Below are 13869 nucleotides of genomic sequence, written 5' to 3' on the forward strand. Positions count from 1 at the left end.
CTAGGGGAGCCTATATAAAGGGGGGAGGGAGGGGCAGCCGCACCCTTTACTCTTGGCGCCTCCCTCTCCCCTGCTACACCTCTCCCTCTCGCAGAAGAACGACGAAGCCCTGCTGCGGTGACTGCTGCATCCACCACCACGCCGTCGTGCTGCTGGATCTTAATCAACCTCTCCTTCCCCCTTGCTGGATCAAGAAGGAGGAGACGTCACGCTGACCGTACATGTGTTGAACGCGGAGGTGTCGTCCGTTCGGCGCTAGGATCTCCGGTGATTTGGATCACGTCGAGTACGACTCCCTCATCCCCGTTCTCTTGAACGCTTCCGCTCGCGATCTACAAAGGTATGTAGATGCATCCGATCACTCATTGCTAGATGAACTCATAGATGGATCTTGGTGAAAACGTAGGAATTTTTTTTGTCTTCTGCAACGTTCCCCAACACAATCAAGGGAGAGACCCATCAAAGGTTGCCAGCGTATAAATAGCAATGATACACATACAGGTTTTTACAGGATTGATTTGATGTGGCAGTTTTTGATTGGGTGTAAGGGGAGTACGCGGGCCCATCCCCATGAAAATCAGGGGTGTGTTTATTAAGTTTGGAAGGAGTGTGTAACATCCTGTAAAGTCATGTACGTGTAGAATGGCTGTCTTGCTCCCTCGATTTAGCTGAGCCCATCGACCTCCTTTCCCCCATGTATAGTCCAATGTGACGGTCGAGATCCCATCTCACTCCCCTCCGGTAGGACCGCCGACTTGGCTCCCCTCTGCAATTCCCCGGGGTTCGCTCGGGGTATGTTCCCCCTCTCGGTGTGGTTCCTTAGTCCGTGGCTTGAAGGTCCTCCTGAGCTGCCGGTCCGTACTCATGGGCCTCCTCGCATGCTTGAGACAGGACGGCGGCCGCCGCTATGATGGAGCAAGAGGTGCGGCCTCGGTCGGGGCGGGTGCGGCAGCGACGCTCAAGGAAGAACTTGCGGTTGCCTTCTTTGGAGGACCTTTCACATATGTTGGCGATGACAAGGCTGCAAGCCATCACCTGGACGAGCTCAAGTCCGTCACAAATCCACCTCCAACTTCCTTGGTGAGGTCGGCTTCGGCCCCATCGACATGGTATCCATCGACGGCGGCCTCTGCCCCGGCCTCGCCAGCAGCAGATTGCGTCGGCTTCGACAACAACGACATCCAGTGGCACCACCAGTTGTAGGTACGTCGCCGTTATTCGGTGCCATTGAGAGTCCAGTCATCTACCACAGATTGTTGGTTGATTCATTGATCTGTGATGACTGGTTGATTTTTGGTTTGGTCGAACAGGCGGAGGTGATGTATCTGCGAATACCCAGCCACCTGCACCTGCCGTAATGGTAGCCATTCTCCAGCTGAGCTCCTGCATATTAGTAAGAAGTCATGTTCCTGTGTACCCTGCATGGAGTAAATTGCAAAAAATCACCACAATTGCGGACCCTAAATCAAAAAACCATCATCATTCGTTTTTTTGCAAAAACCCACCATTATTGTGCTGACAGTTTGCGAAAAACGCTGATAGGTCAATTAGAGCAGTTTGATTGAAAACCTGATGAGTAGGTCTCACTGTCAGGTGCCACGTGGCGCTAATGAAGACGGCGCTCGTCACACCGTTTGGATCACCCGTTAGGTTGACTTGGGACCCACCCCACTACAGTTAGCGTTGCCGCCGCCGATGGGGTCGATACGGCAGCGCCGCGCTCGTGCGCGCCGGCCGGCCCCGCCGCCACGTCTGGGCAGCTCGCACCGCCGCCGCTGCTCCTTGCGCCCGCCGCCCGCCACCCTCTTTTCCTCTTCCTCTCCTCTTTCTGTGCGCGTCCGCAAGCCACATAGCTGCGGCCATGGCTCGGTCGGAGGTCAAAGCCAATGGATCTTATGCCGCACGATCTCCAGCTCCGGTTAGCCCCGGACCACGTTCTTTGCTTCCTCGCGTCTCCAGGAGGTTCCTCGGGTGCCGCACCGAGCTGGGCAAGATCCGGAGCTTGGAGACGACGAGCACCGAGCCGTGGAGCGAAGCCGTCGAGGTGAGCCACATCAACGCCGGAACCCGTCGTCGTTCGCGCGCGAATACATACACACGTACAGGTGCACAACAAGCTACTTGATTGATTCATACGGAGGCTAGCCAGCTATGTACTGGCGGATGGATTGAACGACCTGAGTCACTGACCACCTCCGGGAGCACCCGTGCACCAGCGAGTTCGGATGGCGCTGCGTGCGCATGGCGAACGGCGAGCCCCGCGCTCAGACGCGTGCAGCGGCCCGGAGCAGCACGATGGCCAGGGCGTGAGCCGAGGTCTCGGGCCTGCACGGCGGCTCGGACGCACCGACGCAGAGGCGGCGCGGTGGTGGCCACCACGCGGCGGTGACAGCGCACGGCGGCGGCGACAGCTCGGCTGAAGTATGCGGCCAGCACGGCGATGCCCGCTATCTGGGAGGTTGAGGAGCATGGGGTGGTCGTGGATGTTGTCAAGGACCTTGAAGACCCAATGGCGCACTACCCAGGCGGCGCGGCCGCGTCTTGCCACGCTGCCTGCTAGGTGTTCGATCAAATGCAAGGAGATAGAGGAGGGCCTCTTGGGAGCTCGACCATGGCGGAAAGGAGGCGTCCGGCCTACTGCTAATCCATTTGAGCATATAGGTGGCGCACGTGCACAGCTTGCACGAGGTGGAGCAGCATAAGAACTCCGCGTCCAGTGCTGGCGCTGGTTGGCTTCCGACGAGCCGAGCGTCGTCCAGAGCGGCGTCCATGGCGGGCAGGAGCTGTAGCGGCGGGCGGTGCGCCATGTCCGACGGCGGCGCAGGGCGAGGGTGGTGGGCTCGGGGGACCCAGCTGCACCGGCGGGCGCGCGTGCGGGCAGACCCAGCTACCGTGGCTGGCGCTGCCGCGCGAGTCAAAGCCCCTATCGACTTAACAGTATAGGCTAACGGTGTGACATTTGACCGCCACATCAGCACTTACAACTGGGTCCCATCTGTCAGATTCTGTGTTAAAAGCTGCTTATTGATCGGTTAGTGTTTTTTACAAAAGGATTACTGAATACCTGGTGGTTTTTGCAAAAAAAAAAATGAATGGTGGTGGTTTTTTGATTTAGAGTCCACAATTGTGGTGGTTTTTTGCAATTTACTCTCCATATCACCATGGAGCTGCAAAGTTGCAGAACCTGGAGAAGTTGAAATGGGGTTATCTAGATGAAGTTCTTAAATTGAACCCTACGAAAACATTACTGGACTACTTGCTGGCGACTAGGGATTTCGCACAAGAAGCAAGGTACTGTTATTCTGAGGATATTGATATGACTGATGAGGATTTTATGCGTATGCTCTTACTGGACGGATGCTTCATTCTAGTTGCTCTTGGTGGAATTGAAAAAATTATAGCACAGAAAAAGGAAGCAGAGAGTAAGAGATGTGCTCTAGAGGAAATAGTTGTTGAAGATGCTAATATGCTAGGGGGACAGACATCTCTTGATTCAAACAATGATAGGCAAAACACAGGGAGCGAAGCTGCTTTTGATGGTAACCAGACTGATAGAAAAGGGGCAAATGAAGATGGTCAAAACCATGCAGCATTTGCGATGTGGTTCATGAGATTCCTCCATCATGACCTGTTCTTGCTGGAAAATCAAATTCCATTTTTCATTGTGAAGAAACTCTATGAGCTAGCTTCTGGTAGTGTCCCATTGGCTCCATCCATCACTGATGCTTTGAACAAAGTTGTGGAAGAAGCATTCTCTTTTTATCCAAAGGCAATCCGAGGGCCCAACAGGCCAGGAGATTTTCAACATTTGCTTCACTTGTGTCATATGTATCTTAGGCCTAATCCAAAGGTGGATAATAGCCATCATTATCAGGTTGGACCTCAGTACATTTATAGGTTTTTTAGTTTCGGATGGAGATATTTTAGACTCGGTCATCATCCTGAGGTCAACGAGCAAATTCAGTTAGCTCAACAGAAGGAGGATTCCCTACAATCAGGTCAAGAACTGAATCGATGGAGGCGGGTAGCACAATATCTAGAGGCAGGAGTCAAGTTTAAGAAACGCGAATACGATAATATGGATCCTCATTCTCTCTTAGACATTAAGTTTAGCAATGGTTCCATTGAAATTCCATCCCTTGTTGTTGATGAATATTCAGGCAGTCTTTTCAGGAATATCATTGCATTTGAGCAAACATGTCCTCAGTTTGGAGATGACTTCACAGCTTACATTGTCTTCCTGTCACAGATTATTTGTATGCCAGAAGATGTAACACTACTTGTTGAAAGAGAAATAATTGTGCACCAACTTGAGAGCGACGAACATGTCTCTGATCTATTTACCATGCTTAGTAAAGATGTTGTGTTTGATTTCAATGGTATGCATTACTTAAAATCACTTTGTCAGGCTATGGAAGAATTCTACCAGAGTCGCCTGAACCGATGGATTGCGTGGCTCTTGATGAATCATTTCAGTAATCCGTGGTTGGCCTTAGCTGCAGTAGCGACGGGTGTTGTGCTTGTCTGCACCATCGTGCAAACCATCTTCACTATCGAAGCATACAGGAAACCCCCTGGTCATGAGTAACCACTGCAAATGAATCAGGTTTGGGTCATCAGTAGGACATGTAACTTGTATGGTACTTTACATGCATTTTTTGTTCTTCATCATAAACTGTTGGTATTCAATGTATCTCTATCTGGCAAACAATTCAGTTGGCCTTGTACTCTTACAAAATATTTATTAGAATATCCTCTATCAATTTGGAGACCTTATGTTGCTGCCATCTGTATCATTTAAATTGGGCGGTGACCATGCCGAACTACTAGTAGAAATTGCTGTGAACATAGGAATCTAGAAGATATTTGTTCCACCTAGTTAACATAGAGTTCTCAAGAATGCAAGCATCCAAGCGCCAAACATATGGAAAAAAATATCAAGAAAAGATGGTAGTGGGTGGATGGATGGGTATAAAAGCTGGTGTGATAGAGAAAGAGTTCATCTGTTCTCCTTATCTCTGAAGGTTGTGTTGAGATGAATTCCAAGCATGCTATCACCATTGCCATTCTCCTGGCTATGTCCGTCACATTACTCCCTTTTGTTGCTGCACGACGGCTCCCAGAACTGAACCATGGCCTACCAGAGAGAAAGGTGCTGGCAATCAGCACGCCGGTGGAAGGTATGTTCCTTCTTCGTTGTGATCTCGCAACTTAATTTCTGCTACTTGTTTTGGGGATTATTTAGTACGCATTTACTACTGAGGCTTACAGTCCGGAGCTTTAAGCATTTCTTGTGTTTCTAGGAGCAAAAGAACGGATGTATGCCAGAGACGAGAAAATCATTATCGGCCTACCCAATACCATGATCCTTCCACGCCCTCCCTCTCCGTCGTGCAAGGCCAAGGCGTGTTAGGATGATACTATCGCGACCCACATGGAGGAATGTATGCTCTGGACGAGAATGTGTCTGCTTCGTATTGAATAATTGAGCTTGTCACTCGTGTGTGTTAAAATAAAGAGCTTGCAACTCATGTATCTACTAGCTGAATATCCATGTGTTGCTACGGAAATAAACGTTCACGTCTTACAGTCTGAATTTCGTCTTAACTATTTCTGTTACCCCATTCCAAATTTCCAATCAATACTGCTTAAACAACTTATTATATTTTGTTGGCCTCACTACCAATTATATTTCTCGAATTTAACTTTCTGTAAAAATCGAACCCAAATCGATAAATTCCTTGAGATAAAAGCATGCGCTAGCTTTTTTTTTTCCAGTCTTTACATACATTCATGAAGAAACGGGACGCTTATGTGACCAGGGCACAGTAGACAACATGTGAATCCTGTCTTGCGCGAAAATTATTTATACGAGTGAAATGATACATCAAAAGCAATGCTCTCATTCCGTGCCCTATTGAGCGAAAGGTCGTGCGCTCTGAAAAGAGCTATATAAGTCTGTCAGAGCATAGAGTCCTGTCTCCCTGTGAACAGGGGAGGATACCATGGATAGACACAATAGTAAGCTAAATTGTCTGGACACATAGCCAAGTTCTTCAAAGAATAAAAATGATCTAAATTACATTATGCAGGTTTGACAAAGGGCAACACAGTATATATGGTCTGGACGATGGTGCAGACAAGCACCACTACAGCAGCGAACGCTGCCAACGCCAACCACGGGTTTACAAAGTGGTTATGCCATAACCAAGCTATCCATCTATTCAAGCGATTCTGGTAGTGGGCTTCCAACTTGTGGCACAAAGGTTTTAAGTAATATTTTAAATCAAACCTAATTGTCAATTGCTTGGTGAGTCTAGTGAATAGAGCTGACACCTCTTCGTCACTATCCAACATATGCACAATTATGCCTTTCTCAACCAGCAGCGTGGCATCAGCAGGCGTATCCATGATCTGGGACATGAAAGTGACATAGGCACTGATGTCGTTGCCGAACCTGTAGTCCATTTGCTCCAGTGCTAGCAGGTTCTTGAAAACCGATTCACTGGACTCGTCAACTGGCAAACACGGAATTTCCATAACTCCATTGATGAACCTTATGTCCAGCAGAGAATGCCTACTTTGTCCGTCATACTCCCTACGCATGAACTGAACCCCCGCTTCATGGTATTCTTCTGCTCGACGCCAACGCTTAAAAAGCTTACCTGTTTCCAAGCGCTCCATCTGCTCTAGGTTTTTGTCAGGGTCAACTGATTTACCTGACATATTCCATCGACGTAGAAGACCATGAAAATAACCTGTCTTCCCCTGATACTGAAGCTCCTCATCAAATTTCTGACTAGGTCTCAAGTACGTGTGATATAAGTGGAGCAGATGATGGAAATGTTTGGGTCTATCGTTCTCTTGTATAGCTATTGGATAATGACGCAAGAGGACCTCTACAAGTTCAGCAGCTTTTCTTCAAAGCGATCCAACTTCTGTACATTCACCTGATACTAACTCGTAGACCCTCTCCATAACGAAAAAGGGTATCTGGTTCTCCAGCAAGGAGAGCATGTCATGCCATGCAGGGCCACTCAACCAATCCCCGGGACCGTAACTGTTCTGAACGCTTGTCCGGTGGTTTGCATCCTCCTCTCTGGTATTTGTTCCTGTTTCCTGAATAATTTCCACATAAATCTGTTCCAGCTCTTCTCCCGTCACGTTTCCATCAACTTCTGTTTGGGTGGGTCCTTGGTTCAAAGTTCTGGAATTTGATATCCTGGTGCCGACATTTTCATCAATATTCACAAGTATGAAGCACCCATCCAACAAAAGCATCTGCACAAACTTTTTCCTTTCCATTATTATCTGCTCCGAGTAGCATTTCCTTGCTTGCTTCTCTACTTCGGCGATTGCTTTAATGTAATCATGCAGAGTTCTATTACAGTTCAGTTTTAGTACCCTGTCTAAATGTTCCCATTTTTTCTTCTCCATGTATTGAAAGTGTTGGCCTCCATGGTGATACGGGCCAAACGATATAATAATTGGTTCGTAGGCCACACGGTCAACCTCACGAATGTGTTCTGGGACTCTATGGATTGGGCACATGTTAGTGCCATAACCACCCGGATCATATTGTGACCAGAAAGATTTGATATCCCTCGTCATGGAACTGGCCATCTTATCTATGTCTATACATTTGAATCTTGACCTTTCACGGGCAGCCATTTGTTGCTTGGTTATTCAGGATGCCGATCAACCTTGAGAGATGTCAGCAGATGGCTCGCAATATTTTCAGCAGCAGCAAATTTACCTATGTAAGAGAGAAACTCAAATTGCTGAGCAGTGAAAATGTGATTTACAATAATAAATATCAATTTCGCAGCTACAATTGCTTGGTCAAAATACATCGGCAGGGGAAGCTCGCAAGACACGCCTCGACATTATTCACAAAATTGGACATAAGGTAGCATAATGACATATGAAAGTAACCCTAGATCGTCACGTACCTTTACTTTGCTTTGGAAGATGTGTCTTGGACCAAAATTACCAGAGTGAACCAGAGATCCACACTCACAAAATTGACGAGGAGCGGAACTCATGGACAGAGAGAGATCGGCGGATCTACTGGCAAGAGGGGAAAATAGGGAACGGCCCGAAGAAACTTCTTTGCATCTAGATCTGACTGTTTCTTTTCTCGAAACCAGCCAAATTGTTTGCTAAATGGATCAGAATATCCAAGCGGCTACCTTTCTCCTCTTCGCCAATGCTATCTGCCCCCGCGTCCGTTCAGATCCGACATGTATGGTAACACACATGGTGCGTCTTGGCTCTCGCTCACGGCGGCGCCGGGGACAACGGACCGAAGCCCTGAAGCCCGGACCTAGGGGCTCAAGCTATACCTGTCCATCCCTCGGGCCTGGCCAACCAAAGCCCGACACAAAAAACCCAGGCCCGGCCCGGCTGTTGGGCCTAAAAATTGGGCCCAAGCCCAGCCCATCATGCTAAAAGCCCATCGGGCCTCAGGCCACGTGCCGGGCCTCTTCATTAAACGGCAAAAATGACAGGCCCGGGCCCAGCCTGGCCATCAGGCTCAAAACTTAGGCCCGAGCCCATCCCGTGGATAAGGTCGGGTCGAGCTGGGTCGGGCCGACCGGGCCGGGCTGCCCATGGCCAGGACTGCACAGGTGTTGGCTGCATGTGAGGCGTTTTGCATTTGGGTTTCGATCCGGGTTGCGTGGGTTTGTTTTACTATTTCAGCAGAATTAAAAAATTACACTTATCCTAACTTTTGGCCGTCTGTTTTTTTAGGGATTTGGCTGTCTGTTTTTCATTTCACTTCAGGTTGTGTTTTTTTCGTCGTCTGATCGTGTACGAATCTCACTGCCACAGTGCACCTCATTTTTCAGTGGAGAGGAGGCGAGAGAGAGGATTCATTTTCAAGGTACATCCCCATCTAGGAGCCAAAGACCAGGTCTCCTCAGCATCCGAGTGTGGCTGTGCGGGGCGATGAGGGAGAACAAAATTTTACATTCTCATGATTTTCTTTAAAAATGTCATGAACATACTTTTAATTATCCGTACACTTTTTAAATATCATGAACATTTTTTGGAAATGGTATGAACCATTTTTAAAGTTGCGGGAACAATTTTTCACATTACATGAAAAATTATTTATATTTTTAAAAGTGAAGTAAATTATTTTTAAATTTTTATTTATAATTTTGTAATTTAGAAAAGGAAAGAGGGAAAAAGAAAGAAACTAACACACGTAATACTACTGAGCCGGCCCATTACATACTCTACTTGAGGCGAGGCATATGTCTATCTCGTACTCCCTCCGTTCCTAAATACTTATCTCTCTAGGCATTTCAACAAGTGACTACATACAGAGCAAAATGAGTGAATCTACACTCTAAAATATGTCTACATATATCCGTATATAGTAGTCATTTGAAATGTCTAGAAAGACAAATATTTAGGAACGGAGGGAGTAATAGGCAAGATACAAACACATCCAGAATAACATTCACGAATTATCAACCGTGTGGCACAACCTAAGACAAAAAGAATATCAACCTATTTCTTAAGCGATTCTATAAAAATCTATTTCTAAGCCCATGTATAAATGTACAGAAATGCTAATGGGCAAACGTTCGCTGGCAAGGCACTTCCAGCAAACGCCCTCACAACCATTGGATCCAAATCACTTGGATGGCATTTAAAAACGATCACTGGCAATTATTTCTTATACATGGGAATTTTTCATTCCGTACATGGCATTTCCCTCAAAATGCATGGCAAATTTAGTTATGTTGGCATGGCGAGAGGGACGTTCGCTGGCAATTCGCCCCCAACAACGTTCGCTAGATAAACATGTCCTAAATATAAGGTTCTTGCTTCTTACATTACGGGTCTAGTAAATTTGTATGGCCTTGGATCAGCGAGATCTTCCTCGGTGAAAAAAACATCGTCCCCCGCTACCGTTTGGAGGGATGATGCATTCATCGGTTTCAGATCTCACCCGCAACCATTGGATATGACTTTGTCATCATGTTCAAGGTGCATTCATCGGTTACGGATCCCACATAGCCTGGGTGCCTCAAGCGGCTTAAAAAAATTCAAGGAGGATTCTTGGTGGAGTTCTCATGGCAGCGCAGATGGTTTTTTGCTACAATGACGTTCTCGGTGTGGGTGATTCACGTCTACGACAACTCGCTGATGTTAGAGGTTGTTATTATTCTGTATTGCAAAGTCTGTTTTGCAAAACTGCATTTGTATTGTTCTTATCTGAATGAAGCAGTTTGTGTTTAAATAAAATAAAATGGTATGTCCTGTGGTCAACACGTTGATGGCCTATGCGACAAAAGTTTTATTACCTAAGCTAGCACCTCGCACATGCTAATTCATGTCGATGGCCGAACTCATGTCGGCTGGGCAGTTTAGTTTGGCACCCTTTAACATATAGTGTGGACTGATTCCTCCTTTGTTGAATAGTCTACTTAATTTCCAGCATTGCATGATGCTGAGAAGGCCTAGTGGACTCTACAAGATATATTTGCCTTGTTATGCGATGGCCGAACGTGAGCCTGTCACATTGGCGTCTGTTATATAGCAAGCACCATCCCAGTTTCATTTCACCCAAACAAGCTCTTTCAGTAGTGGAGTGACCGAGCCCAAAATATGGCCTCCAAGGTGTTCGCAGTGCTGGCTATCGTTCTGGCCCTCACCCATGGGCATCTCCCTGCTGTGATGGGCGAGACGACGCCATCAGATCGTCCAAAAGTCTTACCACGTCAAGATGCTGCTCCGGGTAAGACCTTCAAACTTGAACACAGTCGTTCTTGCTATGTATTTTCAATCTCATTCTACAGTTCAGAGAGGGGAAAGAAACTTGTTCTTCATTTGCATATGTTATTTCCGTAGGCACCATAATTTGCAAACTTTTTATGGCAACACTGTACGTAAAATTGTCTGAGTTTTTCATAGCAAGCGATCCATTTGTTTCTTTTTGCCCCACGCGTTGCTTTCATTTACTCTTCTTGTATACGTAGTATGAATACTTGGTTAGATTCTGACGATTGCTCCAATTTTTGTTCATGATAAATTGCAGCAGCAGCTGGGAATGGTGCAGCTGCAGCCCCTGGATTCACTGAGGAGAAGGGATGGTTCTTTCAGCGTCCGCTAGCAAGGCCGACCCTTCTTCCTCCTTCCTTAAAGCTGTGAAGTGACTTGATATCTTCCTAGAGTTTGTATCTGCTCATTATAATGAAGCAGAGTACGCAAAGCGAATAAGTAGACCACTGCTGGCTACAAATGGTTGAGTTCCCCGCTATGGTACCGTTATATGATGTTTGACTGGACACACGGATGTGCTTGGGCAAAACAGTGTGCTAAATATATCAGATAATATCAGCCTCTCGGTTCTGAACAGCAAACTTGCCGAAAATTTCTTTGTGCATATTTACCGTATTTATGTACTCGTTTCCCCCTCTAGGACTAGGAAAAGAAAGAGCAACCCCACACACCATTTTATCCGTTGACAAACAAGGGCTAACTGATACACCACCTAACCTTGGTACACACTACACAGTACACACACTGACGCCTTTTACTGTCCAACAAGGTGTAACAAACTAGAGAGAAAGATCGGCCAGAACAAATGATCCTGAAACCGCCATGTACAAGGAGTCTCCTCTGTTCTTCCTGTGTGCCTCATCAACCTTGCAATGGGGCAGAACACCGTCGTGATCTCCTTGTGCAACAGTGCAAGCCTGCAAAAAAATTCTTCAGTTCCGTTTTCTTCAGTTCTGTCAGGTTCAGAGTTTCTGTCAGGTCGGCGTCCCTGCAACGGTGGACGGGGTAGTCGTGGTCGTGGTGCTCACCCTAGTAGCCGTGACCGTGCCTGTCGTGGGCGGTGCACAGACAACCTGCACGCCTAGGCATAGTACGGCTGTTATCTTGGAGATCTTGAACTTCAGCTTGAGGTTGTGCCTCAGCGAGGGAACCGATGCAACCAAGATCAGGATCCACATCCATGTTCCCGAACACAGCGCGTGTATCACCTTGCACAGTCCATGGCATAGCGCGGACAGCAGTTGTTCCCGGGGAGTCGAGGAGGCGCCGGAGACGGAACCAGTCGATGCCGGCGCGGGCGTGGTAGGTGGTACCTTGGAGGCTCACAGTGCACCGGCGTTGGAGAGCTCTGGACAGCGGGGTGAAGGACCTCCGCCAGAGGGGCACCCCGATTGAGGCGATCATTATTGCCACGAGCAACTTCACTGGAGCGGCGAGGATGGACACCATAGGGACGGCGAGGATCAGAGTGAGCGCGCCCCCGAGGATCGGAGACGAGATCTCCATTCCGAAGGGTTCCTCCTTCGTCCCACCCCCTATGCTGAACTCCAACTCGTCCTCGGAGCCATCCTCCTCTTCCGCCGCTCCGAGGCTCGGTGCCAGTGTCTGCACCAGGCCTCCCGCCGTTCCGAAGATGGACGGTGTAACTTGGAACGCGATGCAGAGTAAAACTGCCAAGAGCAGAACGAGGACATTGATCCTGTAGCGCCCGGCGGCGAAGACGCCAGCGAGGCCGGTCACGACAAGGATCACAGACAACCGCAGCGCGTGCCATCGCAGTCCTCTCGCTGACGGGGGCTTCCTGTTCACCAGCATCACGATGATGGATAGGGACGCGAGAAAGACGGTGGCTTTGCAGTACGAGAACACCAGGCACCCGTAGTAGTTGAATGGGTCATCGGGTGGGAAGCCCGCACCGGCATGGTACGCGCGAATTCCTGCGAGAATTGCAAGGAGCAGCAGAAGCTTGCGCCTCTTCTCCAGCTTCAGTGACATGCCTACCGCCCCCTCTGCGTGTCCATTGGTTGACGGACCAGCAAACAACATCTTCAGCCTACGGGGCACACAGAGCTCCATCTTCTCTCTGAACGCCTGCCGCCATCTTGCGCCTGGCAGGAACACCGCTAACAGCAAGAAGACACAGAGGGACACCCAAACGACAACCTAGATGGACAGGTCGAAGCTCACGGCGATATAGGCTCCGATCACGATCAGGCTAAACTGGTCCAGGATCATGGCTACCAACAAGACGCGGTACTACTTGATTCCTAGTGCGCCGAATACATCCATCAGGAGAATGATCAGGACGACAGCCAGCGACATGAGAAAGAAGGAGGCGTTGCAGCACAAGAACACCGGGATTCTCACGTGGAGAAGAAAGGCGTGGGAGCGGTAATGGGCACCGGTCGCTTCGCCTTGCCAAAAGCCGCCCGGTGGGGCCAGTTGATCTTGATAAGTGGCACTCATCGCAAGAGTCCCGAACAAGAGCAGATGTGTTGGAGATTTCTTGAGAGCCCGATTAGTATCTCCATTGCATTGGCCGGACAAGAGGCTGCCCGGCAGGCTCAGCCCCGTCATGTAGGTAATGCTGGATGTGAGAGTGCTCACTTGCCCACGCGCTATCGCTTCCGGGGCACGCCGGCTGCACGCTGGAGAGGGAGGGGCGGCGCGGCGTTTTCGTCGTCGAGTTTCTGCTGTTCTCACTAGGCACGATAATTATATATCCACATTCGTGGCTAAAAGAACTGATTTAGTGGATGGATCTGAGAAAATCGGAAATTGGATCTAAACTAGAAACCGATCTAATCTTTGATTGATAGGGTGATTTGTTGTCAGGGAGAGGAAATTAATCTCTCCGAAGGCAACGTGCTGTGAAAGTGGTGGAAGGTTTTAGTATCGGTGTCATTGGACAAACCACTCTGTTACCATGTAAAAACTGTACCTTGGCTAATATTTGTGTTGTATTGTTCTAACCCTCGTATAGGGATACATAGAAAGTATAATACGAGGGAGAGAGACTTGGAGTAAAGGGCAAATCGTCGTGGTTTAAACAAATCCCATCTCTAACTT

The 13869-nt window shown here is 48.3% G+C and overlaps 2 long non-coding RNA genes across 2 annotated transcripts; both read left to right on the forward strand.

Moving 5' to 3' along the window:
- Positions 1-4991: 4991 nt before the first annotated feature.
- Positions 4992-5596, forward strand: LOC119352204. The gene is made up of 2 exons (XR_005170134.1): positions 4992-5180; positions 5304-5596. It is a non-coding gene; the product is annotated as an uncharacterized LOC119352204 (long non-coding RNA).
- Positions 5597-10572: 4976 nt separating this feature from the next.
- LOC119352205 lies at positions 10573-11381 on the forward strand. The gene is made up of 2 exons (XR_005170135.1): positions 10573-10756; positions 11057-11381. It is a non-coding gene; the product is annotated as an uncharacterized LOC119352205 (long non-coding RNA).
- The last annotated feature ends 2488 nt before the right edge of the window (positions 11382-13869 follow it).

The sequence above is a fragment of the Triticum dicoccoides genome, chromosome 2A (genome assembly GCF_002162155.2).
Source record: "Triticum dicoccoides isolate Atlit2015 ecotype Zavitan chromosome 2A, WEW_v2.0, whole genome shotgun sequence".
Lineage (NCBI taxonomy): Eukaryota > Viridiplantae > Streptophyta > Magnoliopsida > Poales > Poaceae > Triticum > Triticum dicoccoides.